Genomic DNA, 15,879 nt, shown 5'->3' on the forward strand with positions numbered 1-15,879 from the left:
TTACCTTGATAATATTATAGAATCCATGCCGTTTTGTCAGTCAGCCAGTCCAACACACCTTAAACGGCAAAATATGCTCTAAATAAGAAGTAATTAGTGCACCTTTGCAGAACACAAACTGACGAAATATAAGTTTTGATTGCAGTACCAAAGTCCGTTATGCTCATTTTCGACCTTAGAAGGACTGTGCCTGAACAGCCCTGTCAGGATTAAACCTGTGATCTTAGCACCGATTGATTTGGACAATATCATGCCCCAATGGACGCACCGCTACTGCAGTAGGGATCTGTGTTTGACATGGTTACAGATTAGAATTCCGGCAGGTCTACTAAGCCCTTCATCATGCTTAGGCCGGTAAAATCATTACCATTTGTAAGGGTAGCAATAACAGCTGCCAAATACTGCTCAGGGTGACATATACATACTGGTATATCAATGTATCATGATCTATGATGCATCACAGTAATCTAGTGCTCGAGGGTGGATTCTTACCATGTGGACACAAGTAAAGAAGAGAAACCTGCTTAGCATGATGACATGGACGGAAGCGGGCCAATACGCTTCTTTCGCCTTTGCTGCGTGTTGTTACTGTACACACACTCGCTATAATATAGTTAATGTTGTGTGTTTAGGTTTTATGTAGTACATCAAAGTGCTTTACGTTTGTGAAGCCTACAAGGGCACACTTCATTGGAAACTACAACAGGTGACAGCAGCGTGTGATGAATCTGAAGTGCACGCAAAACAAGATACCCCTCCACCATTTCATTAAAAATCACCAAAAAGGAGTAAATCTTGGAGGGGAAGGTCACTGCGTAGTTTGGGAGCTGACAAAAGAAACGAAAACTGGAAGAGAGATGGTATCCTGGACCTTGTGTGTAAATCCCAGATGGAGGAAGATGCATTGCAGGCTTTTTATAGTAACAAAGCTTGATCTTGCTAGTTTGTTCACTTGGGCATTCATTGATAGCTTGGAGTCCATGGTCATTCTGATTTGAGCTTTCTTACTTCCTTTGATACTTTAGGAGGTGTTCCCAGATCATCCGGCCAGGTATTGAGTGGGTCATAGTTTTTCTAATGGCCACATGTGAGTATTTCCGTTATGGAAGCATTACATTTGAGATGGATCCTTGTCATCCATTGATCCACGGCTCTGAGACAACTGAACATTGGTGAGTTTCTAATGTCTTTGGGGCATTCCAGTTGAAGGAGTATTTGTCATCTGCATAGTTATAGCACGTGATTGATCAGTGCCGGTAATGACTTCATGTAGATGTTGAAAAACATGGGTAGGATAATAGAGCCTTGAAGGACCCTTGCTTCTGTGAAGTACGGTTTGAACAAGAAAGGGGGGTATGGATGACAGTTCTGTTGTGAAGGTAGGATGTGTTCCAGTCTAGAGCAGTCCCTATCTATGCCGGCTATGGAGAGTCTTTGTATCAGAGTGTCATGGTCAACCATGTCAAAGGCAGCTGAGAGGTCCAGGAGAAGTAGTGCAGCAACCCCAATCTGGTCAACTGTGTTCTTAAGGACATCCCAGATGGCAACGAGGGCAGATTCTGTGCCTTTTCCTGGATGGAATCCCGTTTTGAAAGTCTGAAAGTATGGCATTATCGTCAATGAATTGTGACATCTGGGCAAATGCTGCTCTTTCTATCGCTTTGCCCAGAAAAGGTCCATTTGCAATTGGTTGGTAGTTCTCGGGGATCAGTGGGTCCAGGTTTGTTTTCTTTAGTATTGGGCTTATGTATGACTTTTTTAGTTCTTCTTGACTCTCTACAACAAATGAAAAACAGTACCTCGCGACTTTGAGCCAATAACATGTTTACATTCAGTAGCACAGAGTGCCCTTGGTTCCACCCAAGTGCAAGGAAGGACATGCCCCCTCCCCACTGGCTGCTGCTTGAATCATAAAATACACCAATAATACAACAATGATTCAATTGGCCCCTCGGGCCGCTGGACCCAGGTGTCACTGCACCTGCTGCACCAATGGAAGCTATACAGAAGTTACATTAGGCTAACTATCAAATTCCTTTTCATTATAGGAGGAGCAGAAACATATACACATCGCATAGTTAACATCATTAGGAAGTTAAAAAGTCAACATGGAGCAAAATAAATATGATCAAAATATATTCCATCATCCCTTCACTTTCTAATTGTGCGTCAAGTTTTCCTGCAATAAACAGCAGCACTAGATGTAGACTTTCAATCCCCTATGTTTAGAAACCACGGAACAACGAGGATTACAAGAAAGGTCAGCTATTGTGGCCCCTCCCAACGCGCTCTCCCCAGTGGTGCTGGAACAATTTTCAGATTGGGGGGTGCTCCATTATTGTTATATCACTAAAGTGAATGGGGTTGTGAAATATCTAAGTGCCACACAAAAAACAAGTGTAGCAAATGTGTAATGCCCTTTCAACAGGAGCATAGTAAGAGTGTGGTATGTAGCCAGTTGTGGATTTTGGAGCACTGGTGTGGTAGCACACTATCATTTACATACAGCACATTTTTTGAGGAAATGGCCACTAAGGTTCCATAGACATGCAGTTTTACTGGTAAACCTACTTTGCACAGAAATGATAATTTTCAGAAATCGTGTTTCAACAAATATTTATTATTTATGCCTCACCAAGTGTAAGGAAATGCCTCTTTTCACATGTTCACCCCCACATTTTTGCACTGATGCTGCTGGCTAATCCATTCAGAGTGTGTAGAGGCCTGCTTATCAGACCCCAGTGCCAGTGTTTTAACCCCTTACAAAGTGTATCTCGAACTGACTACCCCCAATTTGCAGAGACTGGCTTACTTATACGTCCCTAGTATATGGTACCCAGAGTACCCAGGGCATTTAAGGCAGAGTGTCCACCCAAAACTGCAGCACTGATTGTGCTTCCCTTGGTGTGAGGAAGTACAAAATGGCTCCCAGCCTGCCACTGCAGACTGGAAGGGCACTGATCACACTGCTAGTTCGACTTTGCCATTCAAACCAATGGCAAAGCCCCCACTTCATTTGACAATATTTGAAAGCCTCCCCAAAGGAAGACCTACCAAGCCTTAAGGCAGGGAGCTGTGCATTATTAAGCAGGACATGTAATTTGATATATATGTCTAAGCAGCAACACTTCCAAATTGTCATTTTGCAGTGGAAGAGTTAGAAGCCCCATTGGCTAACACAGGGACACTGGCAGCACCCTCAGCCTGGCTAAATCCTGAATGGGACTACTTAGGTAGGTATTGTAAGGTATCAAATTAATTATGGCATTAAACTGGACTTAATGCCCAAGTTGACTTTAATGTCACTATTAAAGAAATGCAACTTTTAGAAAGTTGCCACTCTGTGACCCAGTTACTCTAGTGGCTTCACACGGTCACTGTCCACCAGACAGCTTTCTGTCCTCCTGGGGAGTAGTTGATCGACCCCCTGGCTTAGGAACAATAGCAGCTGGCTACAGGTCGAGGTGTTACCTCCCCTTCGCAGGAAGCCACTCAGGGTGTTAGCCCAAAAGGTGAGCTTCAAAGGCGAAGCCGCCTTTGTTGGGCAAATTGCAATTACTTGTAGGGCTATCCTTTGTTCAGGTAGATAAGCTGGCAGCATGAACAGAGATAGAAGACCAGTGCCCAAATTGTTTTTCCAGTGGGTATGTAGCCCATAGGTTGCCAGACCTCTAGGGTGGGCTACCAAGCTCCTAAGATCGGAGGAAGGGTTCTGACATCTTAAAAGTGGGCAGAATAGTGCACTCTGCGAATGCTAGATGTCACGCATAGCCAGAAAGTCATCACCAAGAGGGAGGGGACCTGGTAGCACATTGGCTAGCAGCTGCATCATCCCACCAAGGGCACTTTCTGGGAATTAAAAGGACACCTCTAGCACTCTAAACCTCAGATCATGTTGAAACTTGAACAAGTAGTCAAGAAAGACTGCTCTGCTGACCCCTGGATCTGGAAAAGGGAGGCTGCACCTTCTGCTGGACTGCATCTTGGTGGTAGTAGACCATACTATGAGGTACCCTGAAGCTATTCCACATAGGGCAGTTACTGCCCCTGCAGTAGCTACAGCCACACTTGGCATCTTTACCAGAGTTGGGTTCCCTATTTCAGAAAGGGGCACACATATCATGTTGGCCTATCTAAGAGCAATGTGAGATGAGTGTGGAGTGACATATAGGTTCACCACCCCCTACCATTCCCAAAGAAATGGTCTTGTGGAAAGGTTCAACAAGTCCATGAAGGGCATGATTGTAGGTTTAACTGAGACATTCAGAAGATTATGTATTCTACTGCCATGCCTGCTTTGGGGGGAGGTCCCCAGAAAGGAGTAGTTTTCAGCCCATTTGAGCTATTCTTTGAACACCCATGATGTGGTCCTTTAAGTCTGGTGACCGAAGGTTGGAAGAGACCTATTAAGGAGCCCAAACAAGATATTTTGGACTATGTACTTGGCCTTCACTCTAGAATGGCTGAATACATGAAAAAGGCAAGAAGAAACTTGGAGGCCAGCCAGAAACTTGCCAAGAACTGGTATGACCAGACATCCTCCAAGGTGGAGTACCAACCTGGACAACTGGTGTGGGTCCTATAGCATGTGGCTCACAAGGCCCTCCAAGTTAAATTGACTGGGACTAAACCAAAAGAAGGGTGAAGTTTCATTTTCATATCTGGTAAATTTGGGAACCCCCAGTCATTCCACTGGGTGATACATGTGAATAGGCTCAAGCTTCATCATGCCGAAGTTGATTTTACTATGCTCATGGTGAAAGATGGGGAGAAGACTCAAGTGATCCTGTCCCAGACCACCAATGTCCAAGATTGCTTGGAGGGAGCAGTTCTCTCTTTCACTTTCTGTGACTGCACAGCAACAGAAAGACTGCTACAATTTGCTCAGTCACTTTGCTGATCTCTTTTTATTGACACCAGGTTTGACAACATGGGAGACCAATGATGTGGACACCAGTGACAGTTTGCTTATAAAAAGAAAGTTATACAGGTTGTCAGATCAGATCAAAGCTAGCATCAAAGCTGAGGTTACAAGGATGCAACAGCTGGGGGTGATTGAGCTCCCTAGTAGTCCATCGGCAGTCCTACCATGAGTCCCAGAGCCCCTACCAATGTAGGCACTGCTCTCATGCTGCTAATGTTAAGCAGCATGAGATTAGCTCCAGGTTGGAGGGGGCTGGCTGACACTCTTTTAGGCACTGAGGGCCTGTGCCTTCTTTCCATTCAGCTGTATGAAACAGTTCAAGTTGAAGAGGTTTAACGAATGCATCTCAGGCTGGCTGTCGCAAGTCAGCCGGCCACAGTGACATACACTTTAAACAGGAGTTGACACCACTTCACCCCTGTTGCAAATCAGCAACAATAGCCCTACCCAGCCGTGGCTCGGAATGAGAGCAGCAGTGAAAAATAAAATGGTAATAAATTCATTTTATTAGCATTTTATTTTTCACCTCTGCTTTTTTCGCAGCAGGGGTGCAACGCTTCTCCACCCAAATGGAGGAACAGCCACTGGCAGTCACCAAGACTGATGCTCACCCATCCCAAGAGCAGATGAGCTCATTAATAAGTTGGGATCTGCCAAATATCTGAGCACCTTTGACCTGACTTCATGTTATTGGCACATATCACTCATACCAGGAGCCAAGGAGAGGTCTGTTTTTTCAACTCCTAAAGGCCACTATTATTCAAAACGATTACCTTTTGGTTGAAAAATGCCCTTACTACTTTCTTGAGGTTTGTGAAATGAGTACTTTCAGGTTTGGAGTACTTTAGTACAGTATATCTGGATGTTATTACGATTTTTAGTTCCACTTGGGATCACCCGGTCCGCCTCAGGAAAGTGCTTCAAGCCCTTCAACAGGCAGGGTTGATTATCAAGGCAAGCAGCTGCCAGATAGGTCAAGGGTCGATAGTGTACTTGAGTGGGTGGAGGCCATGTACAACCTCTCCAACCCAAGATCCAGACAATTCTGGCCTGGGAAGCTCCTAAGACACTGACATCTTTCTTTGTCTGACTGAGCACTACAGGAGATTTGTTAACGGGTATGGTACCATAGTTAACCTCCAAAAAGCAGCCAAGGAAAATCAATTGGGCTGACCAATTTCAAAAGGACTTAGATACCCTTAAGGAAGCTTTGAGCTCAGAACATGTCCTGAAAGCACCTGACTTTAGCAAGGAGTTTGTTGTCCAAACTGATGCTACAGAAAATGGGAATGGGGCAGCCCTATCACAACTGAATGACCAGGGTCAGGACCAATCAGTTGCCTTTATTAGTAGGCAACTCCTCCCCAGAAACCAACATTGGGCTGCCTTTGGGAGGGAAGCCATTGTTGTGGGAAGGTCCTGAAGATGTAGAGAACCTACCTTTTTGGGACTCACTTCAGTGTTCAAACTGACTACAGACCTCTCAGACCTCTCAGATGGTGGATGCAGATGAGAGGAGAGGAGAGAACCCCAAACTATTGAGATGGTCCACCTCACTACAGGCTATGAACTTAACAGTGGAACATGGACTTGGGACTGGCCATGCCAATGCAGATGGCCTTTCCAGGTTCTTCCACTTAGATGATGAGCACCGCCAGGACAAGAGGTTACTCATCACCTTGCATCTGAGGGGGGGGGGATTAGAAATGGGATTTCTGGTTGGCTAAGGTTTGCGCAATGCCAGGCAGAAACCACCACTCTAGTCAGGGCAAGGAAGTTACCCACTGATGATAACCTCTGCTCACCCCCTTGGTAGCTTGGCACGAGCACTCAGGCTTATCCCAGAGGCAATGTGTAAAGCATTTGCACAACACACACACACAGCAGCAACACACTAGGCACACCACTAAAGAAACTCCACACAAGGTTATATAACAAATAGCCTTTGTATTATCATAAACACATTAGATCATAACCACACATATACACTGAGCCAACTGGCTATATACAGGACAGGGCCAATTGGGCCACTGTCAGAAACATCACAAAGCTCAAGTAGCAAATGTAAATTACAACCAGTAACTACTGGCACAATAATGACATCAGCATTATCACATTAGGCATAAAACACATTAGGCCCATACCTCATTAGCATAAACACTTTACACAATAGGCATCATCCTAAAACATCATAGCATGACATTAGCCATCACAAGCATAAACACATTATGCAATAAATCACATTAGGTATAAATCAGCAGTGCACTATAGTAACACTGCAAAAGCGCACACAGCACCTTAGCCTACCCACTGAACTGACCCCAGACAAACAGGCCTTTCACTGGGGCTCCAATGCCCTATGTCCAGAAAAGCAAAACCAAAGGGGATGATGGACGGAGTGTTGAACATTGCAAGCACTCACCCCCAGTCAACTGATCTGGGTTTAATCCATCATCATTCTTTAGCTCACTCCGCCACCCCAGTTCAGACATGGCCATAAGCAAATCAGTCTGACCCTGCGCCTCATGGGAACAGTCCGGCCCGAACTGCCAAGCCATGTCTTCCTTGGACCGGAAACAAGCATCCTGGGACTGGTTTCTGGCTAATCAGAAGTCATGAGCCAGGCTAGTTGAATCCAGTGGCAAAGTGAGCAAGGGAGTCAGGGCGCGAACCTAGGGCCTTCCAAGTGCCCTTTTGCTACCAATGCAGCCAAAGCAAGGTGCCCAATGCGCTGGGGCAGGGGGTGTTTATCTTACCCCCTCCTTGTTCCTCCAGACAGAAACATGCCCTGTGTGGCAGCTTCCCGCACTCGTGCGGTTCAGCCAAGTATAAATATGCCCCCAGGCACTTACTGTGCCACTGAAGCCCCACTCCATGACTCCTAAACAAAAGTGCCCCAAGCGTTGCAGCTGGCCTCCAACAGGCAGTACAGCTGGAAAAATAGGCAAAGGCACCACAGTGCTTTCTGAGCCCCCAAGCTGGGGCTTAACCAAGAATTGCCCCAGAGGAAAATAGACATAGATAACATGGTGCCTAGTGAGCTCCAACAATGCGCAGATTCAAGCTTTTTGCCCATGAGCAATTGGCGGCCGTAGTAGCTTCCTCTCCTGGCCCGCTCCGATTGGCGGGCCGTGTATTAGCCCCACCCACAAACAGGCACAGAGTCTGCCTGTCTTCCGGGCCGCGGCGGTTCCTTTGTTCCTGCGGCAAAGTGCTGGGTGGGCTCCCGCCGTAATATAAAACACAACAGCAGGGTGAGCTACTGTTGTACCTTGCAGGAACCAACATGCGGGGTGGGCTCCCACTGAATTCACATAAGTGGGGTAGGCTCCCACTGTAAGGTCATCAATAAGGTAGAACCTACATGAATGCGGGGTGGGCGCCTGCTGCTAGGAGCACACAATGCGGGGTAGGCTCTCGCCGCTCAGCAGCACAAAAGCGGGGTGGGCTCCCGCTTCTTGCAGCAACTCTGGGGAATCCCTGCACCGGGGATTCCGTCTCCATGATGTGCAGCTCAGCGCTGCGCAGCCCCAGTACTCTACTCAAGTCATGGGGCAGAAATATAGCGCTCATGGGGCGCTAAGCCCAAAATGCAGAGGGACAGAGCTGGGCACAGGCAGGCCAGTAAGTAGTGACCATCAGGAAGCTGCAGCGGGCTCCCATGGCGGTTCCTCCTTGCCCAGCAGTCCTTCGGCCTCCCAAAACAGGTACAAGTAAACACCCTCTTCATGGCGTCACAGCCCCAATATTTATAAATAATTTCTCCTTTGTCTGCCCTAGCACAAGGCTTGGGGGTACCAGCCTGAATTCGTTCTGTTTTTTTTGGAGTACTCTGCATAGAGGGCTCCTCTTCCCTATTTTCAGGTGGGGGCTCGGTCATCAAACCACCACAGGGGCGGAGCCAGCATTCACTCAGGCAGACACAACCTATTCAGGGTCAGGGTCCTACTCCTCCCACTACTCCAAATGCAGATGTCCTATTCAGCCTAGCGCTGACTCACCCGGCCCCTCTTGGAGCCACACACATCTCCCCAGCCCCTGTCCCTCAAAAGCCAGACATGCAATCCACATCAGGCAGGCAGCAACATAGCACACAAAAAATGCTCACTTCTAAAAGTGGAATTTCCAAAATAGTTATAATAAATCTGTGTACACCATTGCATAGCATTTATTATCACTATTCCAAATATACCAAACTTGACCACGTTGCTCCTCTCATTTCAGGAATTACCACTGAAACACGTATCAGGGAATCCCCAATGCATTCCTATTGGAGGGCAGCCTCACAGTAGTGATGAACAAAAATGGCTGTTTGTCACTACTAGGACATGTCACACACTTAAGGAACATGATCTACCTTTTACCTACAAGGCACCCTGTCCAGAGGACTAGCTAGGGCCTACCTTAGGGGTGACTGACATGCAGTAAAACGGGGGGTCACAGACATGGCACACACTTTAGGCGCCACGTCGCAGCAGCAGTAACACTGCGCGCACAGGCACTGCAATGGCAGAGGCCTGAGACAGCTTTAAAGGGCTACTTTGGTGGGTGGCGCAATCAGCGCTACAAGCCCACCAGTAGCATTTAATTTGCCAGCCCTGGGTATAAGAGATACCACTTTACAAGGGAAGGACAGGTAAATTAAATATGCCAAACAGGGGTAGACCAATCCTAACCATATTTACAAAGAGAGCACACACATTTTACACTGGACAGCAGTGCTAAAGTGCCCAGAGTCCTAAAACCACCAGCACTATGTCAGAAAAAAGGCTAGGAGAAAGGCAAAAAGTTTAGGGATGACCCTGCAAAAAGAGCTAAGTCCAACATGGGGCCATGTAAGGAAATGCCCCTTTTGCATGTTCAGCCCCACATTTTTGGACTGATGCTACTGCTTTTTCAACTCAGAGTGCACTGAGGCCTGCTAGCCAGACCACAGTGTCAGTGTTCTAGTCCCTTACAAAATGTATGTTGAATTGGCTATCGCCAATTGTCAGGCTTCCAAATTTCTCGTCAGGATCGCCCCGAGGGGAGAGGAGGAGGCCTAGCCATCATATATAAAGATCAATATCTTCGCCGAACCATCCCTGAATCAATCCCAGATTGCGAGAGTTTAGCCTTCAGTCTGGAATTTTCTCCGAACAACTGCTTTTCAGGCACCGTTGTATATCGCCCCCCCGGGCCCCCCGAAACAGTTCCATAGTCACCTTTCGACCGTCCTAGCTGAACGGGTTAGAACCGCCTCTAACTTCACTCTGTTAGGAGACCTTAATTTTCATTTTGATGTCGCCCCGGACTATTCTGCTATGTGACTTATAGATGATCTAGCAGCATTACAGTTAGTCCAACAATTAAATGCTCCCACCCATGTTAAAGGTCACTTGCTGGACCCAGTGTTCAGCAATTGTAAAGAGATGGTGGTGGGACTACCAATTTCCTTCCCGTGGACTGACCATCTACTGGTGCCTTTCACCTGGACTATACCCAAGGCAGCCCTTTCTAGACCCGTCGTAAGGAGGGGTAGAAGTTGGGCTAAACTACCAGTTGAATCTTGGACCAGTAGACTTGAGATGAGCCAGCCCTCCTATAATGAGGATCCCTGTGTAGCCAACCAGGATTTTGAAGATTGGATTGCACAGTCCATCGACGACATTCTACCTCTTAGCAAAATCACATTGAAACGTTCTCAAAAAACTGCCCCCTGGTACTCAGAGCTCCTTAGGGATAAGAAACACCATTGTAGGAAAATGGAAATACGGTGGCGTTTAGGCTACTCAATGATTGATAAAGCCCAATATAGAGAGGCAATCAAAATTTATAAATCCGAGGTCAAATCTGCCCAATCTATATATTTTGCTGAGAAAATTATACAAGCTAAGTCCAAGCCCAAGGAGATCTTCCAAATAGTGAAGAAGCTGACTAAACCTCCTTCTCCCAGCACGCACTTGGACAAATCCACAGCCCACTGTAATAACCTGGCAGAATTCTTCCACCAGAAAGTCACTCAAATCTACTCTTCCTTCCCCTCGATTGCATCACAGCCCATAGCCCAGGACCCAACAATCTTAGGGCATATGTCATCCCAATCTCCCATCATGCTAGATCACTTCCCGCCACTCGATCCTGAATCTCTAGCTTCTATAGCCAGCAAAGTAAAATCAGGATCTCCATGTGATCCAGCCCCCCCAGATGTCATGATGCTGGCACCTCAGGTTATCTTACCTCCTAAACGCCTCCATTACTTCTTGCACCGTGCCGCCTGCTTGGAAGCGGGCCATGGTGCGTGCTATGCTAAAAAAAAACATTCTGGACCCCGGTGACTTCAGTAGTTACCGTCCCATTTCTCTGCTCCCTTGGGCAAGCAAAATTCTTGAGAGGTATATCAATATCCATCTGGGGCAGTTCCTCTAGAATAACCAGCTCTTAGATGCCACCCAGACGGGTTTTAGACGCAGACATGGGACAGAGACCGACCTGCTGGCAGTCACCGAGGCATCCAGAAAGATCCTGGATCAGGGAGGGTCAGTGGCAGTGATCCTCCTTGATCTAAGTGCGGCATTCGACACGGTCAGCTATGACATCTTGCTGAGACGTTTGTTGAGTGTCGGAATAGTCGGCGGAGCATGGCTATGGTTCAAATCCTTTTTGAGCGATAGGTCTTTCCAAATTTTTGATGGAGACTCGATATCCTCAAGCAGGCCACTGAAGTGTGGAGTCCCGCAGGGCTCCTCCCTATGCCCTGCGCTTTTTAATATCTTTATGAGACCACTGGCTGAGGTAGTCCGTCCGTTTGGCATTAAGATCATTTCCTATGCGGACGACACTCAGCTAGTGGTCTCCTTGGCGCAGGAGCCGGGCTCGCCATCCCCAGGTGGCCTGGCAAAATACTTAGAGGAGGTAAAGGGATGGATGACTTCCTCCCTTCTTAAGCTAAATGGGGATAAAACAGAGTTGATGCTCCTGGGTCCCACTACCCCTACTTTTGTAAACCCTTTGTGGCCCTCATGTCTTGGTGCCCCCCAATACCCAAGGACAATATAAAGAGCCTTGTGGTTTAGCTGGACAAGACTCTTTCTTTTAACACCCAGGCCACAAAACTTGCGGCTACGTGCTTTGGCCTCCTAAAGATGTTGAGGAAAGTCCTTCTCTTCTGCCGGTGGAGGCAAAAAAAGTGGCCATTCAGGGATTGATTCAGTCCCGTTTAGACTCTAACAACGTCCTCTATCTTGGCGCCCCAGAATATACACTGCGCAAGCTCCAGATTGTGCAAAATTGTGCGGCTCGCACCGTGCTTCAGTTGCCGCGCAGGCAGTCAGCCAAACCTGGTCTGATCAGTCTGCACTGGCTTCCAGTACGACAAAGAATCGCCTTTAAGGCGATGTGTATATTCCACCAAGCCTTCTGGGACACAGGACCGGCTATCATCCGGGACCTAGCATTACAGTATCAACCCAGCAGAACTCTCCGCTCATGTATGGCTATTGTCCCCAGAATAAAAAAGTTAAGAGCTGGCGGCAGGATGTTCACCTACAACGCCGCCAAGCTGTGGAACTCACTTCCGCTTCAACTCAGGTCCAATTCAAATCTTTCCACCTTTCGTAAACAGCTCAAGACCTTCTTGTTCAATGCTCCTTCTTAATTCTGCTCTCTTTTTTTCTAAAAGCAACTTCTTACTGTTCGCTAGCGCTTGGACGCCCCAGGGCAACAATCGCGCTTTATAAGTTGACATTTCATTCATTTCACTTACCTACAGATTAGTGAAAAGTGCTCATTATTCTCCTGGAAGTGTATTTTAGAAGCCCATGGGTCTGAAATATGTTCTTCTTATTAGGCTGGAGAGTCATGTTCCTAACCATTGGCTGCCAAGATTTAAGATTACAATGTTACCAGGATTTCCTGTGCGTAGCTAAAGGCAACCAAGCCAATAAGCAAGAAGGCTGCCTCTGTGTAGCCCAGTCATTGATGACCAGAACAAAGCAATTCACTTAGTCCAGCCATTCTCTAGTTGGAGATGTTTCTTTCTAGATTGAGAGGGATGGTGCATGGATGCATATGGCCATTACCATGTATAGGCATTGTTGGGGTTTTTTTTCCTGGTGTGAGGTAAATTAGCAACATAAAGTTTGTGTGCAGACAGTAAAAGTACTCTTGAGTCAGGCCCTTGATTTTATTTTTTCTCTCACAACAGACACCAAGTGGCATTGCAAAAGTAAACCCCCAGCAAAATGCAGTGCCGAACACAAGTGTGCCAAAAAGTCTGTGATCACTCAATTCTCACTTCCAAACGGTAATTTTCGACTTAGGGTAGATACACTAGCATGAAAGGAACACGGTAAGCACTGTTTTCAAATTAAATCATAACATGTCCAAGTTTAACTCTAATCAGATATTGGCACTATTGAGCTCTAGTACCCTATTTACAGTTATCAAGGGCTAATTGCACAATATTTGTAGTCCTTCGTAAATGTTTAGTACTACTTGTTTCTAAGACAGCAGTCTTAAAACACCCATGTTCCACATTTCAATGTGTTTTCACAGTGTTTTAAGTGGACTGGGTCCTGCCACTTCTCAGCATCTGCAGTTGTAAAAAGCAGATGCTGAGACGGGTCTCTATCGGGCTGTCCATTTTTTCCCTCACCATCAGGGTGCAAACAAATCTTAACTCTGCAGCAGTGCCACCATTCCCTGCCTTTGATAATGTATTTTTATGTATTTATTTTATTTATTTAGTGCATTTATATAAAGAGCGGACATTACCCGAAGGTGTCAGAGCCCTGTACAATAGAGCTAGTTACGTTACAAGAGAAAAGTGGTACAAAATAGAATATTCCATAGCAAAACAGGAGACTAAAAATGAAGGGTACACAAACACAAAATCCAACACAGCACGCAGGGATGAGGAATATACAAGAAAAAATAAAAATTTACAATGAAGAGCGAACTTCCAAGAGGGACCTGAGAATGAAAGAGTTAGTTCTGAAAGTGTCTTTGGATGAGAAGAGATTTGAGATCAGCTTTGAAGATCCGGGTAGAGGAGGTGGCATGGAGCAATGGGGGAAGCGAGTTCCAGATTCTCACCGCATTACCTGAGAAGGATTGCGCCATCGATCTTTCCCTTTTGAAGACGGGGGGCTCAAGCGGAAACTTTTCCGCATTGCGAGAGGGTCGAGAGCCTCCGGACAATTTCAATTTATTTGCCAGGTACCGAGGGGAGGACCTGTGAAAGGCTTTGTGTGTGATGCAGGCAGTTTTGTAAATAGACCTTGCCTCTATTGGAAGCCATCGAAGAGAGGACAGGATAGGAGTGACGTGTTTGCCTCGTTTAGACCCTGAAATGAAGCAAGCTGCTGAATGGGGGATGGATTTGAGAGGGGAGAGTTGGGATTTGGGTAGGCCTGTCAGGAGAGAATTGCAATAATCCAGTCTTGAGAGAACCAGTGTTTGTAACAGGGTTTTCAAGTCTTTCTCCGGGAAGAACCAACAGATCCCCCACAGAAAGCGCAACTGGTACCGTGCACTCTTGGCAATAGAGTCGATGTGGGAGATTAGGTTGAGTCTTTTGTCAAGAATGACATCTAGGGATATAGCGCTGTCAACAATGATGGGTTTGTTGAGTAAGATCAGATGATCCATCCACGATTGAACAGGAGGAAGTGAGAGAGAGGTCGAAAGGAGGAGGAATTCAGTTTTGGTGGGATTTGGAATGAGTTGGTGAGCTAACATCAAGTTGTGAATGGAGTTCAGAGTAGAGTTGAGTAGTGAGAGATCATGTGCGGAAGACAGCTTGAGGTAGATTTGAGTGTCATCCGCATAAAGATGGTAATGGATCCCCAATTTGCTTTTGACGTTCCCTAATGGTTCCAAGTAGAGATTAAATAGAGTGGGTGCCAGGATGGAGCCTTGAGGGATGCCTTGACCTACAGCCAATGGAGATGAAAGACTGTTCGCTATCTTAATCATTTGGGATCTGTCCGAGAGGAAAGAGGCAAACCATGTAAGCACGGTGCCATCCAATCCCATTCTCTGTTGAAGAGTGTTGAGGAGGGTATTGTGATTAACAGAGTCAAAAGCTGCAGAGAGGTCAAGCAGAATCAGAAGGCACGATTCCCCAGAGTCGAATATATGCAGCGCATCATCAATCACTTGCAGCAGGCCTGTTTCAGTGCTGCAATTTTGGATGAAGCCAGATTGGAAAACGTCAAGGAGATTATTGTCCATAATATGTAGGGAAAGTTGTTTTGCAACACATTTTTCGGTGATTTTCTAAAGAAAAGGGAGGTTGGTGATAGGGCAGACGTTGTTGAGGTCGTTCGCATCAGCAGAGGGTTTTTTTAGAAGAGGGGTAACCTATCCTGATTTAAGGGCAACAGGGAGGGAGTCTTGACTGAGGAAGAGATTAACTAGCCTGGTCCAGTAAGAGAGAGTATGGGTGTAGAAATTGATGGCGATGCCGCTAGGGATGGGGTCAGTAGAGTGGTTGGATGGTTAGGTTTAGAGGATGCATTTGGGGACGTCATCTTCCGAGAAGACGTCAAAGTTTTGCCAGGTGACTAAGGATTTCCGCTCCTCAACGGGGTGGGTTGGGCGACCTGATCCCCCAGTGCTTTGACCTTTTCATCAAAGAAAATAGCAAAATCGGCTGCTTTCTTAGTGGAGTCCTCAGGCTTAGAAGTTGGAGGAGAACAGTTTGGGTTTTTGATAAGGTCAAAAAGTTTTTTAGGTCTGTTTTTGGCTGAGTCAAGGAGGGATCTGAAATGTGATGCTTTTTCATAGAAGATGTGGTTATGGTATTTTTGATCTTGCTGAACGTAACAGAGAGATACTGAAGGTGGATGGAGATTTTGTCTATTGTTTCTCCAGGATTCTGAGGTTTTTCCTTTCATCGTAGAGAGCTTTATTGAACCAAAGTACTGAAAGGGTGGGTCTTTTCCTTTTGCTTTGGAGTGGAGCGACATTGT

General features: G+C 46.3%; 1 protein-coding gene across 1 annotated transcript in view; it reads right to left on the minus strand.

The window, feature by feature from the left end:
• The window catches only part of CFAP47 (cilia and flagella associated protein 47), a 2,734,468-nt gene that overhangs the window by 2,679,721 nt on the left and 38,868 nt on the right, over window positions 1–15,879 (minus strand). The gene's annotated exons all lie outside the window — the stretch shown is intronic.

Source organism: Lissotriton vulgaris, chromosome 8 (genome assembly GCF_964263255.1).
Source record: "Lissotriton vulgaris chromosome 8, aLisVul1.2, whole genome shotgun sequence".
Lineage (NCBI taxonomy): Eukaryota > Metazoa > Chordata > Amphibia > Caudata > Salamandridae > Lissotriton > Lissotriton vulgaris.